The sequence below is a fragment of the Aedes albopictus genome, chromosome 3, assembly GCF_035046485.1.
Source record: "Aedes albopictus strain Foshan chromosome 3, AalbF5, whole genome shotgun sequence".
In the NCBI taxonomy this organism is placed as follows: domain Eukaryota; kingdom Metazoa; phylum Arthropoda; class Insecta; order Diptera; family Culicidae; genus Aedes; species Aedes albopictus.
The window spans coordinates 429,979,175-430,000,960 of NC_085138.1; the positions used below are offsets into that span (position 1 = coordinate 429,979,175).

General features: G+C 39.3%; 1 protein-coding gene across 1 annotated transcript in view; it reads left to right on the forward strand.

Annotated features, from left to right (window-relative positions):
- Positions 1 to 21,786, forward strand: part of LOC115267997 (uncharacterized) — a 105,412-nt gene that overhangs the window by 51,964 nt on the left and 31,662 nt on the right. The window lies entirely within an intron of this gene.

Below are 21,786 nucleotides of genomic sequence, written 5' to 3' on the forward strand. Positions count from 1 at the left end.
TTTGTTTTGACTGGTCAACCAGGGGTGTAAAACTCAACCTCAACAGCACGGGTTTCTACCACAATCTCCAGGGCCAGGGGATCCTCAAGGATATGTATTTCCCAGCAGTGATCGCCTTACAGGAAATCAGAGGATCGTTCAAGTAGCGAACGGGTTCAACGTCGCTAACTCTGTCACTCTGTTTTTGCTAACTCATGGTTTCCCAAACTGTGGGTCGCAACCCCCCAGGAGGGGTCACCGGCCTTTATCCAGGGGGTCGCGACGGACAGTCGAATATTTTACTGTTACAGACAACAAATGAGGGGATTTCTATGGTGGGTCGCGAAAAGTAAGTCTGCTGGCAAAGGGGGGTCATGCACCTGAAAGTTTGGGAACCTATGGAATGTTCGGTGTAATTGCTGTCGGGCCAAAGAAGTAGTCGCCAATGATTCTGGTGGTTATCTATGAAGCAGGGAGCCCATCCAAGGATTGGCACAGGCCCTTAGATCAGTCGTCTTTGCGGCCGAGGTAACACTTTACCACGGACCGACGGACTTGGTGTGAACGCAGCGGAGTATGACTGACAGTGTGCGTGCACGGTGTGGTGACAACGTTGATAGGTGGCATTTAGTACAAAGCTCGCACCCGTTTGTTTTGTTGCATTGCTTCATACCGCTGTTTTATGGTTTTATTAGTCAGCGCCATAATTCTATGACTCAGCGGCATGGTACTATGACTTGTAGTCAGGTTATCATGGAGCAACATATTTGATGATTTCATAACTTTTTCGTCATGTTTTGAGTTCCGGATTTTTACCCGTGTACCTAATATACCCATATAGAATGATTTATTAGCCTTAAACTCCATTAAACAACAGTCATTTTGAATTTTTGGACGCCATCTTAGGTTTTAGATCGCTTTCTTCGATATTCTGGCCGCCATTTTTTGGACTCCAGACATATTCTTCATCAAATATATACCCGTTTTCAATATTGCATGGTTTTGGAACCTAAAACTCGATTAAACAGTCGCTATTTTTAATTTGGAGCCGCCACCTGGATTTTTGATCGCCATCATGGATATCGTCATTTTTTAAATCCAGACATCTTCCCTATACAAAATATGCCATATTGCATCGTTTTAGATCCTAAAACTCCATTAAACAGCCGCCATTTTGGATTTTATGCCACAATCTTGGATATCCTGGTAAGCCGCAATCTTCAATTTTAGGCCGCAATCTTTGATATTCCGGTCGTCATTTTTGCACTCCTGACATCTTCCCAAGCATGTTCCGCATACCACACAAGCAGCAAACAAGTCATAAAGAAGTGTCGACAGTGCAGGATTTTGGTTGTACAGGAGCTACAGTGTATCAAACAATTGCCCGTACAGCAATTTTTTGGTCAAAATAATTTTTCATTCAAATGTTCATATCTTTTTTATACGTTAATCAAAAACGCTTTTGACCAATCATGAATCATATAACTAAGCTCTATTAATAAAATTTTGAGCGATATCGAATAAGTTGAAAGTTGAAAGTTATTGAACTTTTAGAAAAACTTATAAGATTTTTGTACTCGTTTTTTAAACATTATATCTCAGTTTGTTCTCGATGAAACTTTTTCAATTTTTTGTGTGTTACAGCTGATATCTAAGGTTTTCATATGCAGCTACTTTTGAGGTATAATATTCACTATAAAAATATGAAAAATGTGCTTATGCAATCGACGATGTTTAAAAAATTACCTTATTTTGCACATATAATCTGCCAAACGTTTTCCACTAATAAAAGTGCATTAACTGAACGAAAAATACATAGGACCTACTCTTCATATGTAGTTTAGTAGGTCCTGTATGAAAATATTGCATTAAGAGAGTTTAAAAACATTGAAAACACTTGGCACTTTTTTTGATCAAAATATGATAAATTTCCAAATGACACTCTGAACATATACAGATTTTTCATATTTTTTGTAGTGAATATAAAACCTCAAAAGAAGCTGCATATGAAAGCCTTAGGTAGAGTAATGCGGGGCAAAAGTTCGCACCTAACAGACTTCACAAAATAACTATTGAACGAAAAGAAAACAATATCGTTTTTCTTCGTTAAACGGGTCCCTATCATGTTGCCTTCAAAACGTAGTACTAGATATTTTCGCGTTCTTTTTGTTGTTTTAGTAATACAATTTTTAAAACAAGTACTCCAATGCGAACTTTTGCCCCATAGTGGGGGCAAAAGTTCGCATTATGCGGGGCAAAAGTTCGCACCTTGTACAGGGTAGCTTATTTGAGTGATGTTCATTTATTTCATGTTAATTCATGTTCATCTTTTCGTTCTAGCCATGAAATTTGTTTCTTTCTGTTCTTAGGCATTACGGCCCAACTGGAATACGACCTGGTGTTCAGCTTTTGTATAGAGTGTGTTTTATGAAGACTTCCACAACTATTAGCTAAGAGCTGTCCTTTACAGCGTTACTGAAGTTGTCAAAATACATTGTGGGGTAATCATAGAGATACGTGCTGCACAAAATACATTAAAAAAATTAAATGTGCAGTAAAACTATTGAACAAGACCGTTATCGAATCTTATCCCCGTCAGTATGGTGATGAATTATAACTGTGAATTTACAAACTAAGCTATGAAAGACCCCGGTAAAGTATATGAACATAAGACCTTCAGAAACATACGAAAAGACACGACGAGGATGACGATGAAAATGTTCTAAAATGTTTTACTTTAGCCATTTTTCATTTATTGATTTGAATGCGTGAACATAATGTTTGCCTTACAACCAATCTTCTTACAAAACTAAGTTCAGACCCTCTGCCGCAACGATTTCAGAGTGCATACCCAAGTAACAATCAGCATGCCTTGAAGGTTTATTCATGTTTTATCCTGGTTTTATACGAGCATGTCAAAAAGCTAGTTATTCTAAACTAGTTTTATGTGGTATTTTTTTACTTTGAACCTTGTGCGTTCCATAAAACTATCATATAACTTCTGCTATAAACATCTTCAGTTACAGACTTGCAAGTAGACATGAATTGGTTTTATCACTTATTATATACCATTTCAATAAAACTTGCATTTGCGGTTGTTGTCGGAGAGATTTTTTTGTAAACAAATACACAAAACTGTGAGGCAACGCATAAAACCAACAAAAGATTTCGTGGCCGTAACATAAACCAAAAAAATGCTGTGGTAAAACCGCTAGTTCTATCATAAGCTCAGTTATGACCACCTTAGGAGGGTTAGCCCTATTGGAGGAATCATCAGGAACACAGAGTTTTATCAGAAAAATATGTCGCCTAGCCGGGATAATTTATGTAAATTCAGAAAAATTATCACTCAATTTTATGATTTCACGTACAGCTTAAGTCAAATTAAACCATACAACACGTTTCCGTCATTTTATTTTGTCAAAAAAATTACATAATGTCTTTTAAACTCCGCTGTATTGAAAAAACCTTTTTTGCACCCAATTCCACCGAGTAAATTAAATGCATCTAACTTCCAAATTATGCATAGTTTGTGTGGCGCACTTAGTTTTTGTCATTATCACAGTCACATTCACCACAAATTTTCCGCGGCATGTCTCCTGACACGTATTAAATAGGAAAACAAATCTGAATTCCATATCTGCATCTTTCCAATTGATGGCTGGATAAACTACCAAGCATAATTTATTCTGACGATCGAACATTGAGAGTGAAAAATAATCAAAACAATTATTTGACAAGTCAGAAGATGGTTTTATTAAGAAGATTGATAAAACTATGATACAACCCGAAATCCTAATCCGGTTTGCATACGAAGTCCTGTAGACCCTAATAAGACTGGGCCAAATAGCCAGAACGTGGGCTTATTGAGGCATACAAGAACTCGAGAGCATTTTCAAGTCGGCATCAATGGTTTTATGTTTAGGATTTTTGAATCGCCAAAAAACTTTGATAAAATTAAAATTGTTACTTGGGTACTGCTCATATTATGCATATATAGTAGTTTCTATACGAAATTATCATTGCTTCAAAGATTCTGTATTTATATTGATGCACTAGACTCAGAAATCTAATGCGAACTTTTGCCCCACAGCTACTGCGAACTTTTGCCCCACTGTCGAGGTTTCAACAATTTCCCTTTCTGCAAGAAGCAATAGTAGTTTATTGTTTATTCGAGTGCACTTCGCGAACTACTATGCAATAACGATTCTCCGACATAAACAGGTTATGAGATTCTTCTTCTTCCTGTTACTACAAATTCTTATTCCAAAAGTTCAAAATATTCTATCAAAACCCCTAGAAACACATTTTTTCGCATAACTCTGCCAAACCATAACGAAATCGTTCCAAATTTTATTGACGAGTAGATGACGTGATTATGTGTCGAAACCATACAGATTTTTTTGGGTTCCTAACTCGTGCTCAGAAAAAGACCCACTGCGAACTTTTGCCCCGCATTACTCTATAAATTATTTCTTCGAGTACATATTGAGATATAATGTTTTAAAAATGTGTTCAAAAATTCAAGTTTTACTAAAAGTTCTATAACTTCCAGAAATCTTATTCGATCTCGCTCAAAATTTTGCCAATGGAGCTTTTATTTATGGTTTATTATTGATCAAAATTTCAGCGTATTTGATTAATGTATAAAAAAAATTATAATCATTTGAATGAAAAATTGTTTTGGCCAAAAAATTCCTGTACGGACAATTGTTTGATACACTGTACATTCATGTAAATCTAATTCCAAGGCGGAATAACTTGAAAATGACTCTTGTCCAACCAAAAACCTGCGCTGTCGACACTCCTTTGGGACTTGTTTGCTCCTTGGGCAAATATATACCCATATTGCATGGATTTAGAGCCTAGAACTCGATTAAACAGACGCAAACTTGAATTTTGAGCCGCCAGCTTGGATTTTGGACCGCCATCTTGTATGTTCTGGTCGCCATTTTTGGAGTCCAGACTTCTCCCTCATGCCAAATATACCCATATATATGGCTTTAGAGCCTTAAACTCTATAAAACAGACACGATCTTGAATGTTTAGTCGGCATCTTGGATTTTAGGCCGCCATCTTGGATATTCTGATTTGCATTTTTGAAGTCGAGACTTCTTCTTCATACCAAAAATTCCCCTAAAACCATACAATTTTAAAACCTAAAACTCCATTAAACAGTCATCATCTTGAATTTTGAGCCGCCATTTTGTATTTTAGACCGTCATCTTGGATATTTTGGTTGCCATTTTTGGACTCCGGAAATCTACCCCATACAAAATTTCCCATGATTAATGGTTTTAGAGCCTAAACTCCGGTAAACAGCAGCCATCTTGAATTTTGGGCCAATATCGTGGAATTTCTGGTCTCCAGTGTTGATTTCTGTACAAAATTCGTCAACCATGCTAAAGGTTATAAAAATCGGCGCATTTTGATGTGTCGCATGATGGGGCTTGGTTCAGTTTTATATACGGCCAGTTCTACCGGTGCTGGTCCGGATAACTAAAATTACCATAACTCCTGAACGCCTTGACCGATCCGGACCCTTTTTAATAGCAAACAATGCAGTCAAATTCCAGTTTGATTTGAGCTTAAATCCGAAAAATCGGCCAATGGGAAGTGCCTTAAAAGTGAGTCAACTCTTTTTGCGCACAGACATACATACATACACACATACAGACATCATATCAATTCTCAGTTCGACGACCTTGATTGGTATATTGGTATTGCTATTGGTCGAGTCACACCCTGCGAGCCTTCTATCGAAAATTCGTGTTATGAGTAAACATACTTAGGTGTACGAGAAAGGCAAAAAGTAACTTCAATGATATCTCTACGTTCAATAGACCAACAGTAAATCTCGTTGTAAAACAAGCTCATTTTCCATGCAGTTAATCAACTCTTGCCATCAACGAATCTTCCTAATTTATTCGTTATTATGAGCTTACGAAAAACTTCCCTATCCCATTTCACCAGGGCTGCTGATGCTCTGCTATGCTAAATGACGATCTAAATGGAGTTAATTTCATTACACAGTTTTCATAAATTAAAATTAACCCTGGTAAATTAATTATTAAAATGTGATTCGCCGTTTCGCACACGACCACACATATCCAACCAGCATGCTCGCTCCGTCATCATCAAGCACGTGGCCTGCAATCCAAGGGAGTCACACGATGGCTCACATTTAACTGGGGCACCCTTTGCCGGCAGACAGCGCTGTAGCGCTTTGAACTCCCAGGTCGTCTCTAGATGAAAAATCACTCTGATCATACTTTCCGTCAGAATGTTGCTCCTCGCAGCCAAGGAACAATAGCTGAAGCAACGCCCTCTATTGGTTTGATACCCAAAATAATGGCTTTTCTGAAATTCCCAACGCGCTCCCCACTTTTACACACAAACCAAAACACCGACCGACCGACCGAGAGAAATTTCCCTCAGTCACCACAACACCCGGGCGGGGATGGAAGCCGATCCGAGTGAAAGCTGCCAGCTCCTCATAAATTTTAATTATGTATCATATGTGTCTCACATTCGTAATTTGTTTGTTTCACTTTTGTGCCGCTCTCTTGTTTTTGTGCGGGGAGACAATGCCTCATTTGGGGTCCCGAGCCACACCATTAGTGCTGGGAGACCAAATGAGGTCGGTCGGAAGCCATTTCATCAGTTTACCCGTTACGCTGCTGCTGCTACTGTCCTTGCCTACTTGCTGTGGATCTGCCCAGGGTAAAGGGAAACAACTGTGCCACGTTTTTCCGAGCATGAACTTCTATGGCGCTTTTTTCCCGCTCATTTCACTCGGTCGGCTGAGGGTGGATAATTTGAACCATGTGTGGCGCAGGGTGATAACAGTGTGGGCATTTCGGTGAGAGGTAAAGCAACAAAACAGAGAAATAATCTGTTTGTTTTGTGGAACTGTGTGTGATTACGGGTGTAAAGTATCAGAAAACGTCTGCATTATCCGGAGGTGAACTGGACATAAACGATTTAATGGCAGCATCCGCATGGACGACAACGGTGCAGGTGGGGATCGAATCAAGTTGACCCTGAGACTCAGTGTCATCGTTAGCCCTTTGTGGCACGTCCGTCCGCATCCTGCTCCGGTGCGTCGCCAGTGAAAGTACCGGTGCGGTGGTTTTAAAGGAAGGTGAAGCGAAGGTTCCATTCCGATGTCGTTAAAGTATTGTTCGTAATGACTGTTTAATGGAAGCTTCTTTCACATCGTTGTCATTGGACTGAAAGTGGTATGTAGCCATAAACAACTTCACAGTTCCATTGTAACGGCAGTAAGAGTGGAATGTAGTTTAAATGTGCCGTAAAAACATGCAGATCCAGCATCTAGTGGAATCATGAATTTTCCATATCAAGCCCAAGAACTAATTCCATAATTAAATGGGTTTTCCTGTTGAAAATTTGTCATGAAAATATTTATGTTTACCTACCTTAAAGTGACCAGATGATCAGAGCTCCAACACGGGGCATTATTTTTTTAAATATACAAAATAAGGTAAAATCATGAACTCGCACACATAAAGGGGACTCACTTAACAGTTTAAACGGCTACGTAAGCCATGATTGTCTGTTATTTGAAATGTTTCATGAAATTGCGAATGAACTAATCAAAGATTGCCTTGGTGATCGGGACGTTTAATCAGAATAATCTTTAACACCTATGTGCCTGAGCCTCATTTTGCACCCAATTTCAAAACTTCAAAAATCTGATTCTCAGTCGTTTCTCAACGAAAGTTAATGAAATTTTGACAGTTGATCACAAAACCCTTCTTGTTTATGTAACCGGGATCATGGTTCCAGATTTTTCCGTTGTTCCGGATTTATAGCCGGGGATACTGGGGTAACCTCCTTATCAGATAGAGGTGCAACTTATAATTTGTCTTCGAAAGCTAGCTTGTGGCATATCAAACTTCATGATTTTGCAAAACAAGAGTATTGTTTTGCAAAATCATGAAGTTTGATATGTCGCAAGCTAGGTTTCAGAACCGGTCAGAAAGTGCCACTTCCCTGGAGGCACCAGGTTTCCGGAACATCCGGAGAAGTGGCCAGTACTTCAAAAATCTCTAGAAACATGGCTCAATACTCTTGATTTGTAAAATCATAAAGTTTGAGATAACGCAAGCTAGATTTCAGAACCGGTCAGTAAGTGGCCACATCCCTAGGGGCACCAGATTTCCGGAACATCAGGAGAAGTGGTCACTGTATCCGAAATTTCTGGAAACATGGTCCAATACTCTTGTTATGCAAAATCATGAAGTTTGATATGTCGCAAGCTAGGTTTCAGAACTAGTCGGAAAGTCACCACTTTCCTGGGGGCACCAGGATCCGTAACATCCGGAGAAGTGGCCAGTGTATCCGAAATCGCTAGAAACATGGTCCAATACTCTTGTTTTGCAAAATAATGAAGTTTGATATGTCGTGAGCTAGGTTTCAGAACCGGTCAGAAAGTGATCACTTCCCTGGGGACACCATGTTTCCGGAATGTCTGGAGAAGTGGCCAGTATATCCGAAATTTCCGGCAACATGGTCCAATACTCTTGTTTTGCAAAATCATGAAGTTTGATATGTCGCAAGCTATGTTTCAGAACCGGTCAGTAAGTGGCCACTTCCCTGGGGGCACCTGTGTCCGGAACATCCGGAGAAGTGGCCAGTGTATCCGAAACCTCTAGAAACATGGTCCAATACTCTTGTTTTGCAAAATCATGAAGTTCGATATGCCGCAAGCTAGTTTTCGAAGACAAATTATAGGTTGCACCTCTATCTGATAAGGAGGTTACCCCAGTACCCCCGGCCATAAATCCGGAACAACGGAAAAATGCGGAACCATGATCCCGGTTACATAAACTAGAAGCATTTTGTGATCAACTGTCAAAATTTCATTAACTTTCGTTGAGAAACGGCTGAGAATTAGATTTTTGAAGTTTTGAAATTGGGTGCAAAATGAGGCTCAGGCACATAGGTGTTAATAAGCGGTTTACGCTGTTAAGTGAATCCCCCTATAGGTTTTATTCAAGGTTACTGATAGACGAAAATTCTCGCGAAAGCCAAACAATTAATTTCAGTGTGTATCGTCCCAAATGTTCATCATAGAAACAACAACTCGTTCATTTACTCACAAAGGCGTGAATGAACTCATCCAGCGTGAGTGTGCTGCCCGCCAACTAACTGGAATGAAAATAGACGAGTGCACCGATGAACTGAATTCATCGCGGTCCGAGAATTTTGACACTAGAGCGGGGTCGCTTCCAATCAGAAGTGAAAGATTTCCAATCAGAATTGAGCAATTCTGATTGGGAACGACCCCGCTGTAGTGTCAAAATTCTCGGACCGCGATGAATTCAGTTCATCGGTGCACTCGTCTATTGCGAGAGCGCTCTCGAACTATTCTCCATTCAACTGCCAAAGATAAATCTGCTCGAAAATATCGTGTTGATTCTCAGCTTTCATTCCGATTCCACTCACGGCGATAATATCATCGATTGTGGAATCGGCAGGAGCATGGGGAAGATTTCATCAGAAGCCTGTTTGTGTGCATTAGGGTTCGGAATTAAGCGCTATTTGCAGATCAAAATGAATTTCTCAGCCTATCTTGATTCATGGGAAATTCCTTGCCTGAATCGCTCAAGGAACCGGTTTTTCTTCGATCGCAGTACGCAGTAGCGAAGAAATGGCAGTTCAAATGGCAGTCACCGAAGAAAGTTTCTGCCAGGAATCACTCAAGAAGTTTCTTGAGCGATTCCTTTCGAACTCGAAACTGCGCTTTAGTCAGAAATAAAGTTATAAATTTGTTTGGTAGATCAAGGACTGACATATAAGGGTTCGTTCAAAAATTACATAACGGGGAGGAAGGAAGCCTAGCACGTAACGCACTTCATGCAACATTTTAAAAATTTGCAAATACAAAAGTTGTTTCGTAGTTGGGGGTTTTGGGGGGCTGAAATTGTCAAATGTTGCTTTCCTTTCGATTGATTAGCAAATGTGTCATCAACTAGCACTCAAGTGCATGAAGATTTCAAATCTCGGAATTGATTAATTAATAAATATCCCGGAAGCGGTCGCGTCGTGTACTGAGTACACGCATCATGAAAAATGCACGCATGTGGTACACAGCGTGAGCGCGGCGTCGCTGCAGATAGTCAAAGACGCGACTGCTCGAGGGATATTGATTGGACGATGCACATTGGTCGGGCTCCATACAAAGGGGCGGCCAAAACTCTCAAAAAACGGAATTGATATTTTTAAACTTTTTTTTTCACCTTATAACATAGATAATGTATTGTAGTTTGATGATTCTTAATTAAAAGCATACCAGCTTTTGTTTTTCAATGACATTTTCACTGCCAAAGTGGCCTAAGTCATAAAATTGAAAAATGAATTATTCGGAAAAAGTAAAATAATAATATTTTGCGAATGGCATATATGTTTTATGTTATCCAGCATATGAAAGCTTGTTATTGGACTGTTTGAATGCACGTATGGTGCAAAATTAATATGTCACAAAACATTTCAAATTTTCATATATTGTACCTTAGGAATTTTGTTAATTTTTAAGTTAAAAACCCCAGATTAATCCACCTAGTGGTGATAGTGCCTTTCTCGTCGAATATGTACTCATGATCTTTACGTCGACATTAGCCGATCCTGAGAACACTTATACGCTTAATACGATTCATGTAAAATTTGACCTCCTTATGGATCAAATTGTGCACAGTAATTTTAGACGCAAAAGGAGATTCGAAAAACTTTATTCAGTGTTGATGCGATCAAATTATAATTTTCCCACAACACGTTGATCCATCCTACTTTTGTTGTGGTCTAAGTGAAAAGAGCGCGTTGAAAAGAGTTCATGAGCTGAGAGTGCACGCAGTGCAAATGAATTATTTTTCAAAGTATATAGAAACCAGTGAGAGAAAAAGTAATAGCTAACAGGTTGTAGTGATAGGGTAGCGGGGGCAGGAGAAGGGGCGCTCGGTGTGTTTACGAATACTGTACTGGTGGAGATCGAAGTAATAGGAACAGAAAATAGAGAGAGAGAGAATGAGTAGCAAATAGTCAACGTGGTGTGGTAGTGTGACGATAAGTGAACGCTTGTATTTTAAGAAAATGGCAATTGAGGTTATGGGGAACACGTGAGAATTATAGGAGACAGTTCCGCTGGTGTTTCCCGAGAAGTGGATGCAGCAGTCTGCTATTAGCAGGCTTGATAATCCTCCTCGAAATCAAAAGAGTTTTGCCACATGCTCTAGAGCGGTGTTTTGCTTTTGCCTCGTCGCGAGGGAGCGAACGAACCCAAAACAGAGAGGCAATAAAAACTGAGCGAGGAAGAGGGGAACGAAAAAAGAGTCGATGATTGTTTCGGGTTTTTGAGTGCGATTTTCGCCTCGAGAGTCTTTCTTTGTATGGGAGTGGAACTCGCGAGAGCTTTTTGAGTGTGAGTGGACGTGAGAAACACAACAAGAAATTATGAGTGTTGGACGAACTCCTCGCTGCGCGGCAAGCTCGCACTCGGTGCTGTTGAGGATTTGCGTTGTGATTTCTGAGTTTTATTTTCACTCCTCAGAAAATCGCCAAAATCGCTTCCTCATTTTCTCGCGAGGGAGTTTCTGTCAAGCCTGGCTATTAGCGCATTTGTATTTGTATTTTTTTTTTCGGTTTATCCTGCATTGGACGACCGGTGACTCAGCGAGTGGTGTGAGCGAGTGAACATTTAACATGGGTTGGATGGCATTCTAAACCATTTGGTTACTGACATCGAAGGCAAAAACAGAAGACCAGCTGAACAGGATTACCCGGTGAGCTCGTTCCTTATTGTTCCCTTTTAAAATTGAACATGATATGCATGGGTATTTGGGAGGGGTAGCCTAAGGAAGCTAAATGAACTGGTTTCCGGGCAAATGTTCGTGGGGTGGCCAGACTTTGTCACGAGATAACAACCATCGTGTTGTCTTCCGAAGGTTTCCAGTGAGTTTAGCTTACCCTGCTACAACAAACCATCAGGTAGATCATTCCGTTCCGGTTTGACTCTGCAGCCATAGGTAATCCTTGCGCTGATGGTGGGTACGCAATCATCATCATCATCATCATCATCATCATCAACACGTTGATCCATCCTACTTAATATTAACACCACAGGAATTTGAAATGGTGTGATTTGATGAGATCGCTTTGGTCACAATTTTATTCTCTTGCATATATGAAGACTTTGACCATTTCTTCACTTTTAATCTTACCCACCGTTTACCAGGCTTTTAAAGTCAAGACTTGATTTATCGCTAACATTGGCTTTGTTCACTTTCATAATTTCACTATTTGATGTACCGCATGCATGGGTTTGGTTAAATTCCACGTTTGATCATTTCCGGCGGATACCAGGAACCGATTCCATGACACTACCCAAGTAACCACGAAGTGCATCAATTTTGCCATATATTTATATTTAGAATTGTGTAAATAATGCTGCATTACTTTAAACACCTCAATGAAGCAATATTGAAGTCGAAAAGGGCCCCACTAAAATTAAATTAGTGCCACATATTGCAGCACGTTGACAGCCATTGCTAAAGTGACATAAATGCATGTGCGGTACATTTGCATTTGCACATGCTTAATACGTGCAACACGAAAAACCAAAACAAAAATCTATTTTTAGCACCGTTTCGTTATCGACGGTACTAATGCCCCCCACATGAATGTTTTAACCATTTTATTTGTTGCCGGGTCGGGAGTTGAACCAGAAGTGTTGAAGACCGCTAGATGAGTTCCATACGCGCTGGTGCCGTGGACCGTTTCTGCTGCAGTGATAACAACAGATATTTCATTAACTAAAAGAAAACTGTTCGTCTGACTCAACCATTGCAGTAGAGAGCAAAACAACTATGACATATGTAATAGAATCCCTGTAATCCCATTCCGATAAATCACTGGTAAATACATAATGCATTCTAGAAGATATTTAATCAATATAAGAAAATTAAAACTCCCTTCGTACACTGCTCATAATATTATGCTAATTGTGGTTTCCATCATTATTGGCATGGGATAGCAGTCAACAGAAAAGAGGAAAGGTTATCTCTTAAAAGGTTTTGCTGGAGAAAGTCGTCGATCGGTGGTTCAAACGAGGATTAAGTTGGTCGGGAGTCGAACCAGAAGTGTTGAAGACCGCTATAGTTGACCGCTAAGATGTTAACTCTTCTTGATTTCATTTGTTTACCATATGAGTCAAGCTTTTATAATTGTATTGTTAGAGCAACCTTTGGCAGTTTGTACATTGCATTTATACAGATTTTGCAGTGTTAAATTATTGAATTATCGTATATAACCCTTTAATGCACCCTAATGTAAAGAAAAAATGTAATGCATCAATACATTGATAATGCCAATCTAAAGGATTATTGCATGAGAAGTGTGGAATTACTGCATACCGCTTTGCAAAGGTTGATATTCAGTCTAATTCGTGCAATGATATAATGCTTGTGATTACTTGGGTACTGGTTGTCCCAAATATTGTCTGTGGTTATTTTCTTGTCAACTGGTTATCAGGCTGGCTTAAAAGCCGCCAATTGATGTGTTCCATGGGGAGGATCAATTAAGTATGTCACGCTGAAATTAGGAATGTTCGAAGCTTCCCTCTGCCCCTTTCGTACGGGTTTCTCCTATACTTAATACATTGCTTGTCACACTTTAACAACCCCCTCTCCCCTAGGATCGTGACGTACTTAATGGCCTCATGCATAAATTTGATTTACTTCAATATTTTACCATTTCTGGCGGGGCACTCGTTACCTGTTCTTCAACACTACCGGTTCTCCCAAATGTGCGTCTGAGACTTGAACACATCAGTTAATTAGATTATTGAAAAAGCCGCGATTTGGTGTATCGCATGCACAGGATCGGATCACTTTTATATTTTACCACTTATGACGAGACACCCAAAATCGGTTCCCGGACAGAACCTGTTGTCCCAAATTTGGTCTGAGACTTTTTTTTGTTGCTAACCGTTCATCAGGTTACCAAATAAATCATTTGACATGTCACATGTATTGATTCCCTTTTACATTTTATATTTCCGGTGGGACAGACGGAATCGGTTCCGTAGTGCTGATTGGTCTGAGACTTTTGTCTTGTCGACTGTTCATCATGTAATTTGTGGTGTGATTTGTGGTGTCGCATGCATGGGTTTGGTTCATTTTCAAATTTAGCCACTTCCGTCGGGACACCCGTAAACCGGTCCCGGAAAACTATCGATAGTCTCTAATACAGGGTGTTAGGTTCGTGAGTGCAAACCTTTATTTTCTTGTACCGCGCATCGGCGGCGTTGTCCTTATACTTCATACACACAGCTGCTGTGCTTCGGCAGGTGATCAAGACTGTGTTCGTGGTGCAAAACGATATATTGACTGGTGTGCTGAATGATACACAGCGCGGCCTCTGTAATGTTTTCAAACGCGCATTTGCACGAAAATCCACGCGGCAAGTCCTCTTGGAAAGAAACAGCCGCACTTAAGGAAACGCCGCAATGTTATCTCCCATAAGAATGGAGTAAAAGGAGAGCAAAAAACGCGGCTGTTCCTTTCCTCAGGGATTTGCCGCGTGTACTTTTAGGCAAATGTGATAATATCAGCGTACGCTAGCTCCAGCGGCACAGTGTGCAAAAAAGTGCTTACCTTTACAGTTGCAAATTCATGACCTGAAATACGATGTTGAATTCGGAATAACAAGAACACGAGAGGAGCTAGACGTTTGAAGTTTAAGAACGAGTTGTAGAACGGAATAGTGGCCTCGAATTTTCCTAAAAGAAATTTAAAATTTATTACGCATTTTTTAAAGATAATTTACAAAAACAAATAAAAATCAAAACGAGCTTATTTGCTGTAGAAAACTAAGTTATTTAACTAAACTAATAGATTGAAAGATCTTTTAAGTAGACAATTTAATGAACTTTCGAATGAGGGTTAAAAAGCTGCGATAAGTTTAACCATTTTCAAGTTGTAGCCAGTTTGAGGAAAGCAAAGTCAAAAAAATGTAAAGTTCTAATACTACGTAACGGTTGAGATTTGACCATATGGGTACACCTTGTTTTTTCACCATTTATGATCCTCTATCACTCCTTAAAAAGTTTGCATTCACGGACCTAACACCCTGCATAGTCTGAACCTATTTGCTTGCTAACGTTCATAAGGTTAACAAAAAAGCCGCGCTTTGCTGTGTCGCATGCATGGGTTTGGTTCACTTTTATATTTGGCCACTTCCGTCGGGACCCCCCGGAACCGGTTCCTTCCTGCTAACAGTTCATCAGGTTATCAGGTTATGCCGCTGTTTGATGTGTCGCATGCATGGGTTTGGTTCTCTTTTATATTTGGCCACTTTTTTTTTTTTTTTTTTTTTTTTTTTAAAACACGGACACGTTTAGTACTTCCAGTGAGCTGTTCGCTCTTTGAAGGAAGCACGACACTAGACAACGGACTAGCATGCAACGCCCAGTGGCACAGCCGAAAACTTTTCCTGACAGCTGCGGCGGGAATCGAACCCGCGCTCCTTAGCACGATGCGACTAAATGCTTGGTGACACTAGCCGCACGACCACGAAGCCACACTTCTGGCGGGACATCCGGAACCGGTTCCGGAACACCACCGGTTCAGATATGGTCTGATACTATTTCCCTGCTAACCGTTCATCAGGTTACCGAAAATGCCGCAGTTTGATGTGTCGTATGAATGAGTTATGTTCCATTTTATATTTGGCCACTTCCAGCGGGACACCCAGAACCGGTTCCGGTAAGCTACCACTTCAGATATGGTCTGATGCTGTTTTCCTGCTAACCGTTGATCAGGTTATCGAAAATGCCGCTGTTTGATGTATCGCATGCATGGTTTTGGTTCTCTTTTATATTTGGCCACTTCCGCGGGACATCCGGACCAGTTCGGAAACACTACCAGTTCAGATATGGTCTGATACTGTTTTCCTGCTAACCGTTCATCAGGTTATTTAAAATGCCGTGGTTTAAATTGTCGCATGCACGGGTTTGGTTCTCTTTTATATTTGGCCACTTCTGGCGGGACATCCGCAACCGGTTCCGGAACACTACCGGTTCAGATATGGTCTGATACTATTTTCCTGCTAACCGTTCATCAGGTTAACGAAAATGCCGCTGTTTGATGTGTCGCATGAATGAGTTATGTTCAATTTTATATTTGGCCACTTCCGGCAGGACACCCAGAACCGGTTCCGGAACACTACCAGTTCATATATGGTCTGGTGCTGTTTTCCTTCTAACCGTTCATCAGGTTATCAAAAATGCCGCTGATTGATGTGTCGCATGCATGGGTTTGATTCTCTTTTATATTTGGCCACTTCCGGCGGGACATCCGGAACCGGTTCTGGAACACTACCGGTTCTGATATGGTCTGATACTATTTTCCTGCTAACCGTTCATCAGGTTACTAAAAATGCCGCTGTTTGAAGAGTCACATGAATAAGTTATGTTCAATTTTATATTTGGCCACTTCCGGCGGGACATCCGGAATCGGTTCCGGAACACTACTGGTTCTGATATGATCTGAGACTATTTTCCTGCTTACCATTCATCAGGTTATCGGAAATGCCGTGGTTTGATGTGTCGCATGCATGAGTTTGTTGGATTTTTATGTCCGGCCCCTCCCAGGGGTACCGGTCCGGAACACCTAAATGGCCATAACTCCGGAACGGCTGGACCGATCCGAACCATTTTCAATAGGAAACAATGGGACTATATGCCGCGTCGAATGAACCATCGGTCATTAAAATCGGTTGAGGTTTACTGCCAAAAAGTGATGTGAGTTTTTTGTACACACACATACACACACACACACATACACACACACACATACACACACACAGACATCACCTCAATTCGTCGAGCTGAGTTGATTGGTATATGTGACTCGACCCTCCGGACGTTCTATCAAAAAGTCATTTTTGGAGTGAACATATAGCCTTTCCAGTACACTTAGTGTACGAGAAAGGCAAAAAACATTATCTATGTGAAAATATATTCTTTACGGTGCATCAACATATAATTACATGCTACGCATAGTGAGCTCTTTAATAGAGATGTTTTTGATTTTTTATAAACAAATTTTGAACTGTTGTGTTCAGCTACATAAAATTACTAGTGCATTGCATACATTCAGACGTTTTTTGGTGTATGGAGATTTCTGTTCAAATTTACAAAATTGATTCCATTTGACACATTTCGTTAAGAGATACAAGACCAGATTTGTATTCTACTATGATCTATGTATCATTGAGAATAAGTGACCATTCATTTAAAAATAGTCAAAACAAAGTTTGTTTTTTTTTTTCAAAATTAAACATAAATTGTAACTAAAAACTTGTCAAAAACGTGAAAATTTCAAAATCATCTATTTTTTCGTGTGGTACTTTCTGGTACCCGTTCTCTTGCGATTCACAAAGGATATGTATTATATTTTATTGTTATTTTGTTCAGATCGCGGAATGCTGCAGAATCTGAAAACTTTTTGAAAAAAACATGATTTTGAATACTCTTCTGTAAGAGAGCAAAATAAATGAAACCATGTGCAGTTTTTTGTTTAAATGATACACCCTAATCAGGAGAACTGGTTTCCATATTCAATTATTTTTTTAAAACTATCGATATTTCGAAAATTGAAGTACTTCCGATGAAAAAAATAGTAGAGAAAATTATCAAATTCAGACATTTTGTTCATAAAAAATACACATCCCAAAGTGTTTTATTGATTGCCACATGATGAAGTAATACTTCATTCATCTTCAAAAAATATTAAACTTTGGAAAATCCCAAAAAAATTATTTATGGCCAGGAATTTGGTCCATTTACGCCTATGTGCGAACGCGGGACATTTCGCAGGACATAATTTGCCGCGGGATATTTGGCCAAAATGCGGGACCTCTGGTTACTTTAGATAAGAGGGTACTTTATAAGCTAAGCAGCTTGTTCGAAGTTGCTCATTAGCCTTTTAAGCAGCTTCATTTTAAAGTAATTTTGGAACTTAAAAGTTCACATAAGGTAAGTTGGATAGCCTGCTTATTCTAACAGAACTTTGACAAAATTAATGCAAAAACAAAAATGTAGTTTTCAGAACCATAACCTTTTGTTGGTGGTATTGAGTTCATGTCTGAAATTGCTTCTGATAATACGTCGCTCCTATGTAGATTAGAACCGGATCCTCCTGCGTGATAGCCTGTTATCAGCTTTAAAGCTGCTTAAGAGGCTAACAATGAGCCTTGCCGGAACTTGTGACCGAAGTTCCAGCAAGGCTCATCGTTAGCCTCTTAAGCAGCCAGAAAGTTCCATTCGGAACTTCGCGGAACTTTAAAGTGCATTTTGTCATGGGAAACGGAACTTTTGGTTACTTGGGTCTTGGGGAAAAGCATTATGTATTAAAAGACATTGTTTTTCAGGGAAATGGCATTCGGGGAAATGGTTTTGGGGGTAATGTGTAATTCGGGGTAACGGACTATTCGGGGTATTGGATCTCGGGGAAGTAATATACGAGGTAATGGTATTCGGAGAACTGTTATTGGACCATACGTAGAACTTATTTTTGGTATAGGGGTTGAACGCAACTTTGCCTAGCGAGAATACAATCATTTTCTTTACAAACAACTATTTTCATTTTTTATATTTTATTTTCAAGTATTTTCCAAATATGAAGTTCATCAGTTAATAAGGTTGAACCTTTAATTTTTAATCATTTTAAAAAATGCACATGTCTAACAAATGCTTAATATTAGTCTAACATAAAAGTTGCGCTGGTTGTAGAAGTTGTGGAAACCCCACGAAAACGCCAGAAAGTATGCAATTTTCTTTAAATATGCGTTAATATTACCAAACAGTCCAATTTTAATCATAAATACGAATAGTTAAACCTGGAACACATAGCGTCCGTTCCGTCCGTTTTTTTTTACAGTTTTTTTTTCATTGGGAATGTGTCAAACTACTGTCACGCTCACGCAAACGTATGCAATGCATTGTGTGGGGCACTTTACAGAAATTTTAATGACACAATCTATTTTAGCAATTATTTGAATGTCGAATACACTCATTCAAAGGCTTGTTGCATGTATGGTACAGCTACGGTAACAGAAGTTTGGATTTGTCTTTCGAAATCGCTCAGCACGTAGGGGTACTGATGTGACGTATTCTCGGCAATGTTTTTCTCTTCGTCATGGGTTTTTTTTTAATCCTAATGAACTCAATGTTGTCAACAAATCCTTCCCAATCAAGCTGAATGTTACAACCAAGTTTCAAGCAAATTGACCTACAAAAACCCCTCTTGACGAAGAGAACAAACCTGCCGATAATACCCTTTGTAACCTTATAAGGAGAAACCCGCTTTCCGTTACAAAAAAATGTAACATATTGGCTAAAAAACTTGATAACTCTTGTTCATAGTTCATAAGGTTTTAAAAGTTTACTATGATTAGTTTCCAAAATATTTGATGAGGAAAGAGGCGATATCATTGAATGAGTTATTCTATGTCTTGAAAACCACTTAAAACCGGCAAATGAGACAATAATAATTGATTTCACTTATTTTAATTGCGACCGAGCAATTAGGTGAAGTTTTCCCTCAATGGTTGGCTTTTCGGTCAGGTTCAAATAAAAGCGGAATAGTTCTATATCATCCGATGTTTCGACCCTTAGTTTGGGCCTTCTCAGAAAAGAATAATAGCTCTATAACTTAATAGTTACTATATAACTATAACTATTGACCCTATAATTTCCCTGAAGATGGCCCAAACCAAGGGTCGAAACGTCGGATGGTATAGAACTATTCAGCTTTTATTAAATCTGACCGAAAAGCCAACCATTAAATTAATTGTACGATATTGTAATGTTCAGCAAAATTACTCGTGCAGATGCAGTGAAGATTTGTGTCAAATATAAACATGCCAAAAATATGCACCATTCAAAAACTACGTCCAAAACTACGGAAAATTACAATTTTTTTCGAGCTTTCTCCAGCAAAAATAAACTGTGCAATGTTGAAAATATTGTCTCAGCGACATGTTTATAAAAGTTGTGTATTTCAAGGTCAAAAACATTTTGTCTGAGGAAATTTCAAATAATTTGCAAGATATAATCGTATAACACCAATTTCGTAGCAAAAAACTTTCTGGTGGCACAAAACAAAATGTCGAAAATCCCCAAAATTGTTCGCAAGTTTTTGCATATATTATCAAAAACTTAATTTAAGAATAATTCGTATAAAAGAAATCTACTAGATTCAGTATATGAAGTGCTTCGAGGCATATAAAATGAGAATCAACTAATTTCCAGTTCCAGTTTATATTTCTTCTGAAAAATTACCAAGGTTTTTTTTCGGAAGCTTTTCTACAAAGAACTCAATACTAGATATTCCTCAAGGGTGTAAGAATACTTTGATAACTCTTAATTGAAAGTTTAAATCGCAAATTAAAATATCATAATTTGTGGAATTCTTTTCAGACTAGATTAAACATTACTTGCAGTGATGAACATGTCACATGTAACCGACAACATGCATTCAACACATTTGTCTATCAGTGGACTGTCACGCGTGTATACTTTGCTTCGTTCTGCATGATAAAGCAACCGTGCACTTACAAACTAAAATTAATCCCGCACTGCAAAGTTTCTATTTTCATCCTCTGCCATGAAGTGCCTCCTCGACATGCAAGCTATCCGTAATAAAAGACTAGCAAATTCTCACGCACATTTTGTGCGAAAAAGCATTATGTAGGCTAGAGATAGACAGACACTACTGTCGTTTGGTCATCTGCCAGCATTTCTAATGCTCTCAACGGTGGCCGACCAGTCATGCTTTGCGACCAGATGGCAAAATTCACACGGTATTCACTTCTGTCAATCTTCTGAATTATAAATCAGTGAGCAAACCGTTTGTGCATGCGTCCACAATATATGGTACAGGTGGAATTTCTCGACATCACCCATAGTAGGTAGTTACCAGTCCTTTTCCAGAAGAATATCAAAACGACAGACACAAGTCGTAGGTGGAACGGATCGCAAAAGTTTGATTTTAATCCCACTAGTCACTAACTGGCTGCCTGGGTAAGATGTTTGATTCGTCCCTTCCATCCCAGCCAGACGATGATGGCCAGCAGAACAAACAGGACAGATGGGAATCGTTACACATGTAAGCAACCGGCATGACTTTGGCTCTTAACCGGAAACTTTCTGGCAATGCAATGAGGTAGGGGTTAGGGAGAATGTACCAAATGTGGATGGGATATATGAATGACATTCACTTGAATCAGCTATAATTTGCAATTGTAGAAAACAAGGTACTTGTTTGCTAATAACTTCATTATTTTTTTTCTTGAGAAACAGATGAACCGAACAGTTTGTGGTTCTGAAAGTATGAATCCCCAATTAGTACATCTAAGTACTGTATCTGAGTATCTAAGTCAATTGCTAGTTCTGGGCTTAATATGGTTTCACGCAGTTGTGTATTTGATCAATTCACGGGCGCGATGAAGATCAAATTATCAGTTGTAGTTTTCAGAGAGCCCCTGTGAGGGGTGATTATTGTGATAGGATAAACCATCTTCCATGGGAGACTCCAAGATTCGTTCTCTAGCCTACAAACAAATATTTCTGCCTGAAACATCTGTGGAGATATTGTGCCTCTAGTAACTACGGTTGCCCTTCCCTTACACGATAATCGTACGGGCGTTGTAGGTATTGACTTCGAGAGATCAACGAATTGTGCATATGGTGAATTTATTTATTATTTATTTGAAACCGGAGGTAGG